This window comes from Falco rusticolus, chromosome 1 (assembly GCF_015220075.1).
Source record: "Falco rusticolus isolate bFalRus1 chromosome 1, bFalRus1.pri, whole genome shotgun sequence".
Lineage (NCBI taxonomy): Eukaryota > Metazoa > Chordata > Aves > Falconiformes > Falconidae > Falco > Falco rusticolus.
This window is the reverse complement of record NC_051187.1, coordinates 45,279,660-45,300,552: the sequence shown is the minus strand read 5'-3', so window position 1 is coordinate 45,300,552 and position 20,893 is coordinate 45,279,660. Positions and strand designations below refer to the sequence as shown.

At 40.2% G+C, this 20,893-nt stretch overlaps 1 long non-coding RNA gene across 1 annotated transcript in view; it reads right to left on the bottom strand.

Annotated features, from left to right (window-relative positions):
* Positions 1–13,599: 13,599 nt before the first annotated feature.
* The window catches only part of LOC119143312, a 64,029-nt gene continuing 56,735 nt past the window's right edge, over positions 13,600–20,893 (bottom strand). Inside the window, exon 7 of the long non-coding RNA XR_005102665.1 lies at positions 13,600–16,394. This is a non-coding gene — a long non-coding RNA (uncharacterized LOC119143312). The remainder of the gene's footprint in view (positions 16,395–20,893) is intronic.

The following is a 20,893-nucleotide window of genomic DNA, read 5'->3' as shown; positions in this document are numbered from 1 at the left end:
TCCCATGTATGTGTTTAGCAGTAGTCACAGTTTGAAAGTGGATATTATAATTTTCCACAACCTGTTTAACAGTGGTTTCCTATCACTCCATGTGGATAAAGGACATAGGAAAGAAGAAAATTAGGACCACGTAATAAAACTTTGAGTATACGCTCCAAGAACGCAGCAACTTTTTAGTCTCTTCAAATACATAAAATGAGTCAGAATGCCTAGATTACCATGGGGTTTTTTTTTAAATAGAGGGAAAGAAAATGTTGTTACAAAAATACTTAACAAACTACTGCAATGTACTTAAAATTCTATGAATGCTGAGTTTTAATGCACACAAAGAATGCCTGCAATCAGTTGGATACAGGTCTAATCAATTCCAAAACATTAACGATTTTTTTCCTCTTCATTCTCAGCTACAAATTCCTCTGCATATTCTTATAAACTGTGTGAAACAAGGCTGTGCAGGGTCTCTTGTGCAGAACACACTTCAAACTTTGTGTTAATCAGAAGATTTGCATCGGTTGTGAGCCTTTGTTCTCAGCACTTTCAGCTGCATTAAAGTGAAAAATGATGTATGTATAGTTTCTGACACTGATAATGTTTTACAGTTATCATACATCAAAATACACGCCAGCCACAATTGTGTATAAGAACTACTGAATTATTTTCTAGATAAGGTAGAGCGACAGCTAGTATAAATAACTCATTATTTACATATCTGTCCAACATTGTGATTTTGATTTAGCAAGTTAAAATTCCATTACAGATAGGGCTTTTCCCCCCCACCATGCAGTACTCTAGTATTTTACCAGAACAATGGATTTCACACTTCAAAGGAATTAGTAGCAAAAGCTGCATACACTGAAATAGAAATGACGATTTAAATGGAGTGGATCAGGTCTGCAACAACACTGTGCTGCTAAAAAATGCCCTATATCTCAGTGACATTTTCTACTGAAGAATGGAGATACAGGGGAAAAAAGGAGAACAAGCACTGTAGTTAATGATAAAGAACTGCAGGGCACAGGGAATAAAAACATAAAGGGTTGATAAAGAGATAAAGGAGGTACATGGAAGAGACAGAAGCTTGATGAAAAAGTTAGACAAGCAATAAGGACCCCATACAAAACAGAGAATGAAAAACCAGAGTGAGGAAGACAGCATAAAGATAGCTCAAAGAAAGGGAAATGAGAAAAGTGAGAGGAAATGGAAAAGAGCAATTGGTAAATTAGTGGGGCAGCAGGAGGTTGTGGTGTCAGGAAGGCTTGGAAGATTGGGGTAAAAAAGAAACAAGGAGGAACGAGAGGAGTAAGCAGGGGAAACAGGCTGTGAGTGTGAAGGAGGAGCAAGAACCAAGATGGGTACAACAGGCAGGATAGATACACAGGGACTGCAGAGGGGTCATAGATGCCCAAGTGAGAAGTCAAGGGGAAACAAAGAGAGAAAGAAGAAAAGGAGTGTGGAGTGGACCACTAAAAAAAGACAGTGGTAACAGATAAGTCAGGACGGCCCTCAGCTTGATTTCATATTTTGCTTTAGACTTCTGCACCTTCTCTTTTGCTTGCTTTTTTTCTTTTATGTTGTTTCCTTTTCCCAGTCTAGCAATCATAGATGCAGACTAAACCAATGTGTTTATATCTAGATGGATATAAGGTACTTCACATGACAGCTAACAGGAGGGCTACTTCTAGAAAACACAGAGAAAGAAATCGCCCACTGTGCAACAGTGTGCCAAGATCTAGATATTTCAAGTTTTGTAAGAACAGACTGATCTCCGCACTCAAGAGGAAAGAAAAAGAGTCAAGGCAGATTCTGCTCTGCTTTCGTTCATCACCCTGTTAATATCTCCTGAAGCTGTTCAGGTGATGCATTCAGCATTTAAACCAAACTCACCTTCTGTGAATTTTACATGACCAAAATTCACCACCTCAAATCCGCACATTCAGAGTCTGCATGTGTCACATTGGAGGCTACTTGGGAAAATTACAGTCAAAAGGAATAACACACCTCCAAATGAATGACCACATCTTCATCTATTAAATGTGCTCAAAGAATGAAAATACTGCATTCCCTATGGTGGAATTCTGGGCTGTCAAAACAATTAGTTAGAATCATACAGGTTAAACCATAAGTTTATTAAATTCTCAATATAGCTAATGTGTTCTCTTTATTTTAATTAAGATTTTGTCCCTGAAATTTACTTAATTAATGTTGTACTGTTGTAATAACTCATCTCCTTTGATTTGTATTCTGAGATATGCCTGCTGCAGTTATAATTCCTAATTGCTCTGGCATTATAGTTTACATTTTAGGATGCTAACCTATGGTGTTTTCAGCATGATACAATCCATTTAACACATTGTAATAGTTTGTAAGTGGTCTTTTATTACTCATTAACTAAGGAGTTTAATGTGAAAATGAGCTACATGCTGACACAAGGGCAGCCCACTCCGGGCACCCTTTCGGACAGTCTTGTCTTCCCCACACCGCTTCACTCCACAACACCCCCTCCCTCTCTGCAGGCTCCATATTTGCCAGCCATGCTGAAGACCAACATGTTATAAATGACAACAATTAAAACAATTTTATTTTGGGTTCAATCAATTTAGGTTGAGAAACAATAAGCAAAAACAGCACTGGGTGCACGGAGAACTTAATTAGTTCCACCACACACACACCTGAGTCCTAAAAGCAGCGTCTTTTATCCCCGGATCTTGACCAATCTTCTCTCGCCAGATGTCCGTCCCGCTCTTTCCCCATTGGGCCGTTAGGGTACGCCTTCTCCTCCTATTGGCTCTCCTGTGGCGCGCTTTTTCAGATCTCAAGGACTTTGTCTCCTTCATGGGCCTTCCCTAGCATGGTTTCATGGTTTCGCTTTCCTTATCTCCTTTTCCAAGCAGCGATTGCCTCAGGGGAAGGGGAAGCCATCACATTGTCTTAAAGGAGAACCACTCGTGCCCACTCACCACAACTGCGATACAGGTCCCAGATTTACACAGGGTACAACAATTATTTTTGACATGAATCATGACTGCGTTTATCACAATCCCCCTTTTGTTTTTGTTTACCTTATTGATTCATGTCTTAGTTTCCAATGCTCAAATCAAACAGGGACAAGTAACAACCCCCCAAATTATTAATCAAGTAAAACATTGAATTAAACAGGGATAAGTAACAACTCCCCAAATATTCCCAAGAGTATAACACTCACTTCGGTAACTCAATTACATACAACAATTGGTAAGATTAAATACCCTCTGTTATATTTTTAACTAGTTTTACAATCACATTTTTAGCAACTGTGGGAACTTCATATTTGACTCCCGTTTTCATCTCATGATAAAACAAGCTAGATAAAAAACATCATTTGTTATCTTCTCCTTTCTTTATCTATCCCTCTGTTCTCTTAATATAAAGTTGGAAGTATAAAGGGTGTCCACACCTTCCCACAGGGTTCCAATCAGGACCCTTATCAAGAGAGGTCCGGTCAGGATCATAATGCTCAGCGGTCACCGCCCCAGGGGTTGCAGCCCTCGGCAGACCTTGTCAGCTGCAGCACCGATTCCCTCCGGTCTTGCCCTCTCCAGTTTTATCAAGGTGTGCGACTCCCAACATAACAAACACCAACAGAGGTCCTGGAAAATTAGGGAAAAGCAGGTTCAATCAGCTACTAAAGATAACATCGGTTCTCTTGTACTTTAAATTTTTGTAAATTCAATTACCCTTTTACGGAAGTCAATATAAATTTCCCCTGCCGTTACATCAAGTTCTTTTAAATTCAATCTTTACATTTTTAATAATACGAACCCTGAAAGGTTCCCCTGTTGCTCCTACTACCAAAGCTGTATCTCTACTTGCTCGACATCCCAAAGGGATGTGCCAAACTGTAGACCGTTCAGCTCTGGTATCAACAAAAAAACCATTACTTTCTCCTCTTGGGGACCAATCTTTAAATTTATCAAGGGCTCAGATGTTGTTTTTGTCCCCAGAATGTAGAGCCCTGATACCCCTATTCATCTTCATTAAACATCTATTTGTCCTTCATTCATCTCCTCCAGTCCTTTTTGAAATGTCGCCTCTGCTCATAATGATCACATTCGGGCATTTTCCCTGGGAAATCCTCCATTTGTTGAGTTTCCCGGACTGCTGCTACAAACATTCTTGCTTTCTCTTTTTGTTTTTCCTCATTCCTCCGTACATACACTTTCTGAACTTCCTTCAACAGTTCTTGTAATCCTCGTTCCTGCCAACTGTCCAACTTTTCCAGTTTCTTTCTTATATCCCTCCAACTTTTCCAGTTTCTTTCTTATATCCCTCCATGTTCCTGGATTTCTAGAAATGCTTCTCCAGCTGGAGAGGCTGGGTCTAGCCCCAAATACATTTGTAAATTTTTCCTCAGTTTCTCTAACCAATCCACAGGAGACTCGTCCTTTTCCTGTTGTTCACTAAAAACCTTATTAATATTCTGCCCCCTTGGGACTGCCTCCTTGATTCCTTGGATAATCAACTCTCTCAAATCTGACATATTTTGTCTATCACGGGCATTTGGGTTACTCCAGTTTGAGTTCTGGTTAGGCCATTTCTCTTCCCCAGGGGGGCCTTGTTGATACCTTCTTTCCCACATCTGTATCCCTGCCTGTCCAATCATAGACCTTTCTTCAGTTGTAAATAATATTCCTGAGATAGATTGCATTTCTTCCCAGGTATAGGTATTAGGACCTAGGAACTGGTCTAATCGTTCAGAGACTCCCAAAGGATCATCTATAGACGACCCATTTCTCTTTTAAAAGATCTCACATCTCCTGTATTCAAAGGTACCGATACAAATCCAATTCCTCCTATATCTGCTCCGTTGGTACCTCTCGGAGGGGAGCCAGAGCCACTGCTCCTTCTTTTTTATAAATTTCACCTCTCTCTTTCTGTACTGTTTTACTCCTTGTGTGACTACAAGGAGGAGAGAGTAGGGAAGTCGAAGGAACGGGGTCGGGAGGCAGTGGGGGAGCCAACGAAATGGGGTTGGGAGGCAATGGGGGATGTATCCTCCCCTGACAGCCTTCCGCATCTTGCCTTAAATAAGGCAGGGGTAAATTGTCTAATGGCTCCCATGATGACGTGGTTGTTTTAGTTTCAATCTCCCATGCCTCCCTTTCCCTCTTTTCTCTCAAAGGAAATAATGAAGCCAATCTTCCTGTCTCCAACCCTCTCCACAGTGCAGCATATTCACTTCCTTCCTGACTAAAGGGCTCTTTATTATTCACATATAAATTTAATGTCTCACACATCCAATCATCAAAACATCCAAATATTGGCCAATATACATAATCGGATTGAATTTCCTCTCTCGTCCACACATTCATACAGTAATGGACCATTTTTGTTTTAGTTTTTCCCTCTCGAGTTGGCCAGTGGCCCCAATGCCTGAGCATTATTCCTAAAGCACTATTCAGGGGAATAGTTTGTGGGTATTCCTTTTCTTCCTTTGTTTCCTCTTCAAATCTTGACTCCTGTTGGCCCACTGTATTAGGAATTTTGCGGCAATTCCTATAGCCTTTAGCAACCAAAAAGTGTCTTGCAGGGGTTCTGTCTCAAATCTGACCCCCGACCCCCCCCCCCCCCCCATGATATCCGGGAATATTACACCCTTGGTTACTGATACCAATGTCTACAGGGGGTTTTGGACCTATCACCCACCCGTGAATCCTAGGACTTTTACAGTGGTTTCCTATCACCCTTAGTTACCGGTAAGAGTGTCCTGCAGGGGGCTGAACACTTCACCCACCCACATACCCTATCGGAGTCGAGATCCCACCCACGAATCCTACAGGAACCGCTTTGGTCCTTCACCAGCCAAGTCCCTCGCAGGAGTTTAGAACCACGGTTAGAAGACCTCCACACTCGCTTCGGAATTCAAATCCTGGCTCCAAACCTAGATTCGGTTTCCAGAATTAGATTCCATCTCAATCACACTCTTACACACAAGTAACCGATACCCACCTAACCGAACGGCTTCCCTTATACTCATGACTCCGTCGTCTTCGTTCAGATCTTCATGCACCAGAATTACAGGTCCTTTATACTGCAGTTTTCCCCTAGGAGCTCCAATCCCTTTTGGTTATTGTTTCTCTTTTGTTTGTTGATCTCCAGAGACTGACCTAGACTGCTACTCTCGAGCCACAGTCTGTGGGGCGCCCCTCGAAAAGTCACAGTTCAGGAAAGCACAGCGAGATCATGTCAGGAAGGCCCACCGAAGGAGACAAAGTCCTTGAGATCTGAAAAAGCGCGCCACAGGAGAGCCAATAGGAGGAGAAGGCGTACCCTAATGGCCCAATGGGGAAAGAGCGGGACGGACATCTGGCGAGAGAAGATTGGTCAAGATCCGGGGGTAAAAGACGCTGCTTTTAGGACTCAGGTGTGCGTGTGGTGGAACTAATTAAGTTCTCCGTGCACCCAGTGCTGTTTTTGCTTATTGTTTCTCAACCTAAATTGATTGAACCCAAAATAAATTTGTTTTAATTGTTATCGTTTATAAAAAACAGACACTTACTGTCGTTACCTCCCTAGCTGGGGTGCCAGGCTCCGCTCGGCCTTCCTTGGCCTGGCCTCTGGCTGTGTGTGTGCGGGCGAAGCGCTGCAGCGGGCCCCGCTGAACTTCATGGATGAGGCGCCAGCTGCTGCAGCCGCCACGCAGGTCATAGGGAGGGAGCCGGCCTGACAGCCAGCGGTCTGTGCGTCTCCCAGGAAGGAGCTCCTCGGGGAATCAAAGCTTTGTTACTGTAAAAGGATTTTTACATATTTTGATGGCAATTTATTACAAAATATATTAAATATAGCAGGTAGGTGCAGCAAATGAAGAGACCGGATGTAGCCTGATGCAAGCAAGATGTTGATTTATTAGTGATTCTTTTACATTTATATACGTTTCTGCCTTCTACATGTTACACACTGATTGGTTAAATCTTAAGCATGAACTACAAAGATTGGTTATCTTCTAAAACACATAATTTAAACAATAGGTACTGATAAGTCTATTTTATTTTAGCAACAATCTCTATTCTGAGATTAGGGTTTTTTTTTCCTACTTGACTTTCGTGAATAACGAAGTTCCTTATCAGCACTATCCATTCCCTTAACTTGCTGTTTGCTCCTCTTTGTCCCTCTGGTTGTCATCTCAACCTCTACAGCTCAAGAGTCTGCTGTTAACTTGTTCCTTTGTTCCCAGGGCTTACACCCTACAAGTCCTAACAGGTCTCCATTCATCAGGCTAACAGTTCTGGAGTCTTGTCCTTGGGGCCTTGCCCTACAGGTAGGAGTGTGTTACATGTGACAAGAATCTTCTATCCTGGTTTATAGTTAACATGGTGAAAGCATAGAGCTGCTTTAAATTTAGGGCTGAAGTCTTTTATAGTTCAATACAGTAAAAAACGCTGGACAGGCACTCTTCAGCTTAGATGTGGTTTTGATTAATGTCTATACAAAGGAGAGCTAATAAACCCCCAACTATATGATAAAATAATATTATCAGAAGAAACTTAGCACTCAGAAGTGAGGACAATCCAGAAATAAATTTGCCAGCGTAACCCTGATTTGTACACTTCAAGTGTCAAAATTTCTATAAAGGCTTTAATTCAACCAACACATTGAGGTGTTCCCACATAGCTCCTGGTCCAGTAAGTACCATTCTTGACTTTCGTGGACCATGATGTGCCCAGAGACAAAACTACTCACATGAATTAAACATTCTCTCATTTGTAGGTGTTGGTAAAGAGCCTCTTATACAGCACGAGCCAATAGACCAAATGAAGACTAGGAATTAAATACTAGGGATGTTCCAGATATTTGGTTTGCATCAGTAAACGTGAATCTGTCAGAAAACTCACTCTAAAAGTCTTCTTCACAGATTCTTAACTGGTTATTTATCAGAAAAATATTTTCTGAGTGACAGCTACACACATTGAACTTGGTCTCCCAGGAGATCTACATTGAGCTCTAGTCTGAATTCAGGTTTTAAATAGGCAAAAATATGTAAGTAAAATAATAATTTTAACCATGTACCATCTCCATCCAGATATTCTTTTTTACTTATAACCTTTCCCAAGTTACATGTCAATATAATACCAGACGAACTTTGTCTCAGAAATTACAATGTGTATCCAGTATATTTAACATTTATTGCAATGACAAAGGGCAATTAATTTTTCCAAGCAACCCACAGACTTCTCAAAAAAATTACTTTTTCTACCATGTGAATTTTTGGGAACATTTGTTTTCCTACTCTTCCATTTTAAAAACATGTATTTTGTTGCAAGTATTAAATATACACGCATAAACATTCACCTCAGACTGAGGAAAAATGAACCCAGTTCATTCAGAATGCTAGTTAAAGAGAAGTAATTACTCAGAATTCAGCTGCTTGTCATGGTGCAGAGACCTGCAAAATCCCACCTACATAAGTCTCTGTATAAATCATTTTTGGAATAATTTAAAAGCTCTGCTATTTTAGCCAAAACCTTCTGGGACAGTATCGCTCATGGCTCAAACTTTGCGTTTTGGGTAAGTTTCTGGCAGCTTTGTGTAAGGAAAATTTTAACTGATCCTTTACTGCCTTTGCTGGTTGTGGCTTTTGCATGGTAAGGATTATTTCACAAGAAACAATATATATAAAAATCACTTTATTATTTGCATTATCTAGGTGATTTCAAGGCAACCTATGGACCACACATATCACTCTTCAGTCATTCATAAGCTTTTGATAATTAAAAATAGTAAAATACAAGGCTGAATTTGTCCAGAATAATTCTTACTTTACAGCTGATGCATCTCTCTCCTTTTCAGGCTCAGAAATATGCTGCTACAGTGATTATCCCCAGCTGCCTAAGGAAAGGAAGCAGGATGCAAAGCCAGGCAGCAGCACCATTAGCTAGCCCGTCTGCTGCCCTGCAGGTGACTTGTGTCAGAAAGATCCACCAAAGCATTAACACGAGCACATCTTCCCCAGATGTACCCACCAAAAGCCTTCCACTTTAAAGCACTAAAGTTTTCTAGATGAAAAAACCCAAAAGCATGACTCTTAAGCAAGATCTCTTTTAAAGTGGACTACGTGCTTGCTTAGAAAACAGTTTACAGTGAACACTTGCAGCTGTCTCTGCTCCTTCCCTCAGGTAGCCTAGCAGAGGGTAATGGCCAGCATTGTTCAGAATGTTCAAGAATAACATAAAGGTGTTCTTTGGTATTCTATTGTTCTGCGTCCATCAAAATGAAGTAAGATTTGTTCTGTCTTAGGGGCCATAGTCAGCCTGGAGCAGGGTTGGCACAAGTACATGCAAACGATTGCAAGGCTGGAGGATCAGGAGATGGAGCAGGGCACGTATTTCTAAAGGTTACACCTGGACCTTTGAATGAGAAAATGCGGTGGACTTTTTTTCAGGGCTGTGTCTCAGCCCAATGAGGAACATGATTAGGACTTTGAATGAATAATTGTCATGACTTTTTCTATAATATGGTTCAAATTCAAACTAGTGTTATCAGTGTCTCTGTTCAGCCAGCTCTGTGAATCCAGAGGTTAAACTCCAGAATTTTAATCTAAGGTTAGTCATTGCTGGGTTTCTGGATCATCTTTTTAAACTGTTTCCTATGCAAGTTGTCAAAAAGGAGATCCACAGTGATCCCCTCTGCATCAATTGTGTAAAACTGTCTGACCTGCTTCAAGATGCCTAATCAGGGTCTTAAAAGACCTTCTGGCGTAGACTTTGAGATGGATTAAAAAAAAAAAAAAAAAAGATAGACTTACACAAAGTTCAAAACAGGAACTCAATCTTGAAAAGAATGTGCAGCAGCTGAGAAAAATAGCCGAGTCCCACTATTGATTAGTCAAATAAGTACATTTAAATTGTAACAGAATGGCTAATCCTGATTAAGACAATGTACATGTTAGCATTTTTATTTAACTCTCTTTCATGCTTATTATGTTCCTAAAGATCAATAAATAATCCTCTATTTTGAAAACACTATCCAGAATCCCTGCCATTTCAAAGTAATAACAACTCCCTGAAGAAAGCCCACAGTAGGGACCAATCCAGGTTTTATCTGCTGAATTAATGCCATACAAAAGTCACCGTATCCTGTAGCTTGATCCGTCCAGTATGGACAATCAACCATTTCTGTTTCAATAGACTGGATTTGGAAAGGATGCCACAGAACGGCAAGAGGAGGAGTTCTAATTTCACTACAGAAATTTTATCCCTGAATATTGTTTCATGGGCAATATAAAAAAACTGAAGCTACTAAATGAACATTTTGTCCAGTTACTTTATATTTTATCTCTTAATTGATGCATGCACACCATATCCAATAATTTAACTTAATACTTGGTCTGTAAAACATTCTTATGATCTATTGATGGGACTGGCTGTGGTATTAGTAATTAATAACCAACTTCCGTAAGCAAATTACCCTTATAAAGGAACTGGTTTTGCATGCTGTATTTCATCTCTGCATGTGATGGATATATGCAAAACAAAACAATGGAGTTTCAAAATCCTGGAAGGTTAAAGAAATTTACACTTCTCTTCTGCAATCCCCCAAAAGGTTCTAATTGTACTGCAAAACAATTAAACTTTGTAGACTTCATTCTCTAAGAGATGCTTCCTTTACTTTTCACCATCTTATTTTAGCAAGATATTAATCCTCTCTTTTGGTGAAAGCCACCACATTGATATTCCTTGCAGTTTTGCAATGCATTAGGAATTTTCATTTTCTCTGGATATTTTTCACCACAATATCAGGAGCCTTCAGATGTGCTGCAGTTCTTAAGGAGCTTGTGGAAGTCACAGACCAGCATAGTTACAGAACACTGGCTAAGAGACAATGCCACCATCCACAGCATCACTCCCAAGATGCCTGTGGCTGCTTGTTTAATTCGGTGGTGGTCTCCCCACCTCTCACAGGACTGTGCGACAGCCTCCTGCCCTGCTCTGGTATTCTGCACTCAGAAGACAAGACCACCATTTCTTTTTAGAGTAGCAGTAGCAGAATCTACTGCAAATTACAAGCTGCGAGCGCTATTACACTGACACGACCATGTAGAGTTTAATTCTTTCCAACTCTGCAGGTTATATATCATCGTGTTACTCTGTTCATACTTTTTGTAAGAACAGTTTTGTTCAGAAAAGCTCTATGGGATTTGGGGGAATCTTTATGCCCTATAAATGTAAGATGGTACTAATATGTTTTTTAAAGCCACATGCAGGGCTTACTCTTGATCCCATTGAAGTCAATGGGATTTTGCCATACTTTGATGGGACTAAAATGGGGCTCATAGTGAGCAGAGAAAAATGATTTTGAATGTCTAAGGGTTATTTTAAATTTAAACTCTGATATCCCATGGCAAAGAACCATTTTAACTACAATGAAGTCTGTGGACATCAATCACATCCTGAAACACTGAACTCTTGATAGATCTGCCTTTAGGAAGCCTGTCTTGCAAAGGGCAAGGTAAATACAGAAGGTCATTCATTTGGATAACGGGGGGGTAGGGTCAGGAATCTGAAGCTTCTGTGTCAGCCTCAGAGCTCAGAGCACACACCAGATCTTTGAATAATCATGTTGGTTGAAATTAAAAAAGATACCCAGAGACGTACTCTTCAGATACCTAACTGATACGGACTTCTCAAGGCATTGTGTGGATCTAGGTCTTCAATCCAATTCAAGTACTAAAGAACGAGGTATGCAGGACAGCATTTAATAGATCAGTAACATAAACTCTGCCCTAGTGCCATTGCCTGTCCTGGATAAGGAAGACATGGCTTGCTGAATCAGAAATATCTTCTTCCCACACACACGCTTTCTGTCTCCTCTTTGTTAGCAAAGTTGACAAGTGTTGAGGGAGTGGGCTCTCGCCTACTTTTTCTGCAACAAATGAAGTGATCCAGTGTACATTTTCTTTTTACAGAGGCAGTTATGAATTATAACCAGACCCAGCCTTTCTATCCAGTAAATAAGAGAAGGAGCCCTGAGGAAGAGGTACATAATTATAACTGAAAATGGAAAGGAAAGTAACATTAATACTGAGTTCTGCATCTCATAGTTTTCCAACGTTTCATTTTGCAGTCTTGATGTGTTCTTTAAATGAAGTTTGCCTACAATCATCTATCTTACAAAACACTATACTGAAAGTTCAGATTCCTTCGTGTACTATATTGGCACCTATATGTTTCACTACTAGATCTGCTACTTTTAAGACCACTGCAGAGATCTTTTCTACTTGATCGGATAGAACAACTAACAACAGTAGTAAAGTTCAACGTTCTTACAGTAGTATGCTGTTTATTGTAAACCAGTCATAAAAAGGAGATGGGAAACTACTTTTCCATACGGTAAAAATACTCTTTTGGAGCAGAGAAATGATGACTATGGAAATTCAGGTTACATTCAGGTTTTGGATGTGAACATCGAATGCAGTAATGAGCTTTTCTGCTCCTTCTAACCCAGAATCTGACCTTTCTGAACATCATTCCCTTTGCTGGTTTATTATTTCAGTCTCACTACCTCTCTCATTTCCATCTCTGAATCACCACATTTAGTTTTCCTAGTCCTGCTTTCTAACCATCTCATGCAGTAGAACAGCTTTTCCCTTCCCAGCCCTGGCTGTTTACAGCTACCGTGCACTAAATCATTAAAATACTGTATTTTTTGTCAATTTGAGCCTTCTTTTCTGTGCTGGGTCTGGCTGGGGCAGAGTTGATTTTCTTCCCAGTAGCTGGTGTGGGGCTGCGCTCTGGATTTGTGCTGGAAGCAGTGCTGGTGACACTGGGATGTTCCCTTGCTGCTGAGCAGCGCTGGCACAGAGCCGAGGGCTCTTCTGCCTCTCACCCCCCAGCGAGCAGGCTGGGGGGCACAGGGAGCTGGGGGTGCACAGCTGGGACAGCTGGACACAGCTGGCACAAGGGGTGTTCCAGAACATGTGGTGTCACGCTCAGGATATAAAGCTGGGGAAGGAGGAGGAAGGGGGGCATATTTAGAGTGATGGCATTTCTCTTCCCAAGTAACCATCACACGTGAAAGCTCGGCTGTCCTGGGGGTGGCTGCGCACCTGCCCGTGGGACATGGTGAATGAATTCCCTGCTTTGCTTTGCTTGCATGCATGGCTTGTGCTTTACCTATTAATCAGTCTTTATCTCAGCCCATGAGTTTTCTAACTTCTATTCTTCTGATTGTCTCACCCATCCCCCTGGGGGGTGTGAGTGAGTGACTGGGATTAAACCAGACACTTTCTCACTTGCTTTTGTCTCTTGTTCGCTTCTGTCTTTTCTTCCTTGTGGCAGGATGCTAAGAGGACCTTTTCTTTAGCAAATCTTAAGGAGAGGAGTAAAAGCAGAGAAGATGCCTCCTTCGTCTCAGTTGGGGTGCTAAATAAGATGACATGCCACAGTAATTGTGCTAAACAACTCCAACAGGGCTCCTGCTCGACACCCATGCTCTGGAACAAGACCTTGTTCACTATGGACAAAGGTTCATGTAACATTAAATATATCTTTAAAGAATATGCTTAAAAGAAGATTAGTTTTAGACTAAAATTTTATTTTAAAAAAATAATTAAAAGGGAGACAGTAAGTTGCAGAATAACCTCTTAAATACCAGGCTTATGAAGTACACCAGAACAGTCGTTTTACAAATTCATGCGAAGAAATGACCTTTTACCAAAGACATGGACAGGGAGACGGAGTTAGATGGATTTAAATGCAAGCAAGTCCTCAAATCCATTCTCTACTTAAATCCTTTTGAAAGAAAGGAGCCATAACCAAACAGAAATTAAAAGACTGGCTAAACAATTTAATTTCCAATTCACTCCGACCTCTATGTTTCAGATATACATTTCACTATTTACTAGTAAAAGTATTACCTGCAGGGAGACTCTACCTATCATCACTCAAAAATAACGGAAACATTCCGGATCAAGTCTGAAATTAGAAATTGTATATTTAAGGAATGTTGTGCCTATTTTTAAGACAAGAAATACCTGTTTTGTCATTATTTCCACAGGGTGCACATGTTTGCCTCTATTGTAATTCAAGTTTATAAAATAACTTCAACAGCCCACATCTAAGGATCAGAGCAGAACCTGGATAATGCAAAAAACCAAACCATATGACACTGGTCTATTAAGTATCAAGATTTTGTTTGTTTCTTACCTGAAGAACTCCTACAGAAAACAACATGGTCTTCTCACACTCCAGGTGCTATGTACTGTGTTTGTATATGTCATGGCAAAGGTAACCCTAAATGTGATTTTGTAGTTTTTTTCCCACTTCCTGCTAATCCCATGACAGGTGTACTTAATGAGGCCAAATTGCACAGTCTAACTAATTGCATTCTCTCTAGAAAGAGAAGCAGGACTGCAGATCCAGCACCATGGCCCCTCAGAATGAACAGAAAGTTTCAGCCTGAAAACATATCTCCCAGTCACATTTTCTGGAATGCTGTGGTAACGCCAATAATTGATCTGGATTAAGCCTGGTTATACCAAGCGTTGAACAAAAATGGCTGTGCTACCACAGCTTTCACACTGCTGTGGCAAAGGACCGGGTCACCTGTGGCTGTGACCATCCACACATCAGAGAAACTGCTTGACAGCACTGATCAGGAGAAGAAAAGAAAGAGAAGGGGAAAAAAACCCAACCTCAAAAGAGCAAAAAAGAGTTGCAATGTGGTTTTCACTTGCTCTTGAAGCAATGTAGCCAGGTGCCCTTATTGGTAACAGCTGTAAAGGGATAGCTTGTCCTTACTTTGGAAAATGCAAGGAATTCAGTTGTGCTGTGTGAGTGAAGGTGTTGAATGTTTTCTGTGAAGGAATGACAAACATGTCACAAGGTCCAAAGGAACTCATGCTTGCAGAAATGAAATGTTTAAAAATGCTAAAAATAGATTTTGCAGGTTGTGTTCTGAACCTGAAAAAATGTGAGAGAATCTGAAAAGGAGATGCAGATTTTGGAAGTTGAATTCTTATATAGTGAGCAATTAAGTTGCATTTATAATGATTCAAAATTAAATTAATTTTTTTGATACATAGGTTGATTCAGCAGAGGGTGGGAAGAAAATGAGGCAAGAAACAGTGACAGTCTGAAAAGTTACAATGTCAGTCAACAAACATTTGTACTAAAGTCTATGGATCCATTGGGAGAGTCATTGTGACAGATGTGTTTTGAAGATTTTCCCCTCACATGCGAAAATGTAGTTCCTTGGTTTTGTAAAATACAGATGGATATAGATTTTAATAGATATTTTAATGAACTTCCAACTCCTTGAAAAAAAAGTTCTGTAAGAATGGATACCACCCTCTGCATCAAACTTGGAGTTTTGGGGGGAATTTTTTTCTTGTTTTCTATTTTTTCTTTTCTGTATATTCACATGACTTCACATTTATATCTATTTATCACACATTATTTCCTCACTCTTCCAAACAACCTGAGTAAAACAAAGAGCCTGTCAAAGGCAGCTACAACATGGAATTTTTCTTCTGACTGCATCTTCCTTCCCTATAAACAGGCAGAAATAGTCATTTGTCACAGAAAAATAGGAGAATCCATCTTTATCCACAAGAACAGAAGAAATTTGACCACAGATTCTCTTGAGAAATCAGAAAGTTGCTTAACTTTCATGGACTTATTTCCTTACTGCCGTTGGCTCAGATAAAAATTGAAATATGGTAAAACTATACTGTCCATTTTTGTAGTCACATTCTTTCATCTTTTCTTCCACACTGCAGCCTTTTGTATTAGCTTGAAGCTATCTAGCAAAGTAAAGCTCTTTCCTTTATTGGCCTTCTACATACTTTTGCAATATAAACAACAGAGTGAAAAAATATGTGGTGTTTCATTCTTACACAGAGACTTTCCTTTCAAGGCATTTTTTTCTTCTTTCTCTCTACTCTGATAGTTAAAAAGATACCAATTTGCATCTGATTAACCAATCTGATCTGTTTCCCTTTTACTGATACATCATCATTTCCAGCCCTGCTACACACAAGCACAGTAAGAAAAATATCAGCCAAGCAAGGTTCTGTTGACAACACAGCACCATTTATTCTAAGCATTTTATTAACCTATGAAATATTTTATGTCATATTTTAGAGTCAGGAGAAGAATCTGGCAATGTAGAGATGTTCTAGTTTCCCCAGCTTTCTGATCATTTCAATATTATCATTTTTTTCCCCAGCTGGGCCAGCAAGGGTTTTGAATTATTGAAATCCCCCTTGAAACAAAATTTTCAGTGCGTGGTGACTTGAGGCCATTTTCTGTCTCTGAGAGGGGATACAGCCACTAGGTACCAGACATCGATGTCCTGATCTTCCCTGGTGGGTTCATAGGCAGATTCTCCGCAGTTTTTTGTTGCTGAGCTGGTACAATGTTCTTGAAGAAAAAATTATGTTAGTTAAATAGTATTCTGTACTTTCACCTAACAGTCTTATTTTCATTAATCTAATGTTGATGTCAGAGGATATCTCCCTCTTCACAGGGATGTAAAAAAACTTATTGCATTGACCCAGAGAATAGTAGGCATTCTTTACTGAAAGAATGTAAAAAATAAGTTTTTTTATTAATCTGCAATACATCTGAATTTGCTGTGAAAAATATGTAGTTATAAAAGCTGAAATTAAAGTACTGGGGCATAGTACACTGAATGTGTTATATTTGCCTATTTGCAGAAAATAGACAAATTTAGGAGCCTTGCTAAGGATTCCAACCTAGTGAAAACAAGGTGTTGTAACTGCGCTTGGATTGCACAGTAGGGAATCAGCTCTTCCTCAAAGGCAGAGGAGCAGGTCTGTACCCCCGGGATACCCCATGTCCTCTTCTTGTGACTTTCTCACTGTAGAAGCCAATTTGAATGACTGATACCGAATGGGGGGATCTGTAGGAAAGGCGGTGAAAGCAGGTAGCACAATACAAGTTCTAACATTCTGCTTGCCAAGTCAGAATAAACTAGAAAGTTTTCCAAAACAAAGTTCAGAAGAAAGAAATTCTTAGAATGATTGCTTTTGTTTAATACCCAAAATACTAACATTTATTTAAGAGAAATCAAACAGTTCTATTGAAATTAAAATATATTATCAAAAAAAGTTTCAAATTGTAAAAACTAGGAAATTGCAATTTCTTTAGTTTTGCTCCTTTGAAATCTTTTTCAAAATCCATGTTTTCTTGAAATATTTTGACCTAAAGTGGCATTTCCCATTAGAAAGCTAATAAAATTAAATATTTTTCATACAAAGTACCTTCTAGCATTAGAATGAGCTTGCATTGAGAAAGAACAGTATCAAAGAGAAAACCCTTCCAATAAAACATTAAAATGCATATTTTTTCATTAAACGTATTTTCGGTGTGCTACAAAAAAGGTCTTCTGCTACCTTCACTTAGTGCCTATTGGAACTGAGTGATTGTTTAAAACACTGGAGCTTAGAGCTTGAGTTCCTCCTATAGTTTTACTGTTCATTTCCTCTCAGCAAGAGATAACAAATTCAGAATAATCTTCAGTAAAGCTTTTGCTGGAATACAATGAAGAAAGTTTGGTAGAAATATAGCTGTATCGTGTTTACAAAAGCCTTCGTTGATTAAAATAATAGCACTTCATTGATTAAAATAATAGCACATTTTTAAATAGTGCACTACTACACTCCGCATTCACGTCTCGAAGGTCTGTGACCTTAGGAAAACAAACCAAATAAATTGTCCAGGGTTATTGCTAAATTGTGGCGCTAACGCAGGTCATCATTTCTTTTACACACTCCTGTAAAACTTGTTTCTCTTGTGCTTGGCAATTCTGGCAAGTTCTGCCCACATATTTTTAAATCCTATAGGATGACACAAGACGACTGTAGGTAAGATGACTTATACTGTGAGTTGGTAACGGATAATTGAGATTAATCTTCTTTATCCTTTACTATTTGTCAAATGACCCTGTAGTAACACGCTGTGCACCTACTGTTTAAGCCAGAAAACACGATGCAGCCAAAGTGCGCCCGACCCCCCAGCAGGGCCTGGAGCATCACCCCTCCCAGGCACAGCGCTGCCACTGGTGTCACTGGTGTCCCCTTACGTGTCACCCCTCCCAGGCACAGCGCATGGCGTGCTGGGACGGAGGTGTGCTGCCACTGGGTGTCACTGGTGTCCCACTTACACGGCGGACGTAACGAAAAGGGATCTCGGAACATGAGACCCTCTTCCACGTGCACCGAGACACCATCGATCAAATCCAGCCCCAGGAGACACGTAACGGGTAAAGAGGCATCACTTGGCCAGTTTAGCCCCGAAAGATCCAGCTCAGCTGGAGGATGACTTACAGGTTTATGCTGCAGCTGGGGGGGGGATCTCCCTTTGGTGGATACCGCTGGCGTGTAGCAGCATGTCGCGATGGGGGCTGCCCCCCGGCTCGCTTTGCTGAGCACCGCTGGCGTTTAGCAGCATGTCGCGATGGGAGCTGCTGAGGTGCTGCAGCCCCCAGCTCCCAAAGCCCCGCTGATAGCTGGCAGCTGCCTGTGTGACCCTGAGTCTTGGATGCTATGGCAAGGATCATCCAAAAATAGCTGTAGTATTACATGTGGAGTAAACCCGGGGCTGGTAGAGCCAAAATAAATATTTTAAATAAATAATTCCCTCCATAAATGCATCAGAGGAGACTGTAGCAGTCCTATTTTATGGTCTCTGACCAGTTTCTGATTTTTCTTGATATTTATATAACTTCTATGCAGAAAAAGAATGTGATGTCTTTAGGGGAAAGTTCTCACATCTTCATTATCTTACAAACGAGAAATGACAATCTGAGGCAGACAAAGCAGTATGAGATTCTGTCTTCATTTCAAATTCAAACTTCTGTTTTGTTCAATTTCCTCTTTCTATTACTGCTTTCCTCAGAGATGTTTTACAGTTTTTACCCCTATCTTGCAAATTAACCATTCAAGGCAAAAGAGTATTACTAACACATAAGTCATGGCACACCGTACTGACCCCTTAGCACCACTCTCACCCAGGACCTGGGCAGAAGTCCAGCTGTGCTCCAAGCCTGTGTGAGGTTGTGTCCCAGCTGAAGCACCACTATGCCAAGTTGAACCAACACAAAGCCCTGAAAACCATCGCTAACCCTAATAGAGTATTTTCACCTCTCAGGACCAGGTGCTTGGGTAGCTTAGGTCATGTGTGCCTGGACATATGTACAATGCAATCTAAAACTCTTCTGTTACAATATATGTATTTACCTATCCTCAGATATCTCAGACTCAGCACCCTACACAACTGTTTTGCCTAGCACTTCAACCTTGACAGGTGCCTAGGTTACGTATTTTTTTCCTGCATCCCAAGACATATAGTGGTGGTATCTATATGGAACAACAGCAACATATTCACTGCTCCTTTAATCTAACTTCAGATTTTATAAACTGGCCTACCACTAGCAATTTGGGAGTTACTGTGGACATATATGTCCTCACAAGCAAAGGACCTCTATTTATGAGCAGTGACTTTCCAAAAGGTATTTTCCACTGCCTGAAACCTGTTTCAGCAACCAAGACAGAGAGGGTAAATCAGATACTATTTATTGTAGAATCTCCTAGCATTGCTGCTTGGCTTTATTATAATCTATTGTTGGGCTGGTAAATGCACTGGTAGCTGCTGATATTCTCAACCAGTGGTTTTATCTGCTTCCATGGTAACAATGAGCATCCATATGCATTTAGAGTTAGAAATATGCCCAGAGTTGAGCTGTTACGTGCTAGGATCATTATTTCAACTCTTTAGAGGCAGACAGGAAAAGTAAATCAAGGAAAATAAATAGTACAAGTCAGGCTTTCAAGTATTTTTCCTTCTGAAAGGTTTTTCATGCTTTTTATTTTTTTGGTGTGTTTTAACAGAAACAGCAAAGCAGTCTGTCTTAGGAGGACAGTCGTACATACCCCCTCTCCCTTATGTTAGGTAGAAAGAGAATCTAGCAATGGAAGTTTCTCTCTTACCAGACCCTCTTTTTTTACTTTTATGAAAGGAATTTGGGCTATATTCTATATTTGCCTCTCAGAAGTTCTTTGTTGTCTTACTGAAAAGCATTTTTTCCTCTATGATTTGACTGTTAAGGAAGAGTTGTTCAACTCCCTTGCAATTGCCTAAAGAGCTATATTTGTCAGTGCTTCCTTGCACACCTAAGACAGTGACCAAGAGGTTTTCTCAATTAAGGAATATAATACTTTGATCATTCATTTGAAAATAGCTTGCCCAATCTGCTTACTTTCTTTCCAGGTAAGCACAGCAAATGGAATAACTGAAGTTGCAGTTTCCTAAATGTCTTATCCAAATCCCACATCAGTATCTCCAGAGGACATCTTGGTATACAATAATTCAGTTTATTTCTGTGCCATAGCCTATGTATTAACAGGGCTACTCAGCAAGACAATCCAACAAAGATTACACACAGTTTGGAGACACTTCTGGTATGTGCAGCAGAGAAGAAAGGGCATCTGTGACAAGAGCTGAGCCTGGGATACTCCTGAAGGGGAAAAGGCTTAACTGCAAGATGGAGAAGACTCACTAATGAGAATCAGGGTAAAGAAGCTTTTTGTAGGACCTAAAGAGCTGTGTAAGAGTTGTGCAGCTCACAAAGCCACTGAAACGCTGCTGGACTGTAGAACAAGGCCGAGTAGAAGTACTGACTTGCAAGGGCTCCATAGGCTGAGGGAGATTTATCCTCAGCCATTTTTATTTAATGTCTTACACAATAAAAGTGTGTAAGTTTTTCCCCTATTACTTATTATTAGAACAATGCTTTAAAAACTGGAAGTATTTGAGCATCTCACTGAAAGGAAAAGTGAGTGTTCCAAATTGCCACCAGTCATGATCTGGGGAGACACAAATGAAAGAAATTATGTTCA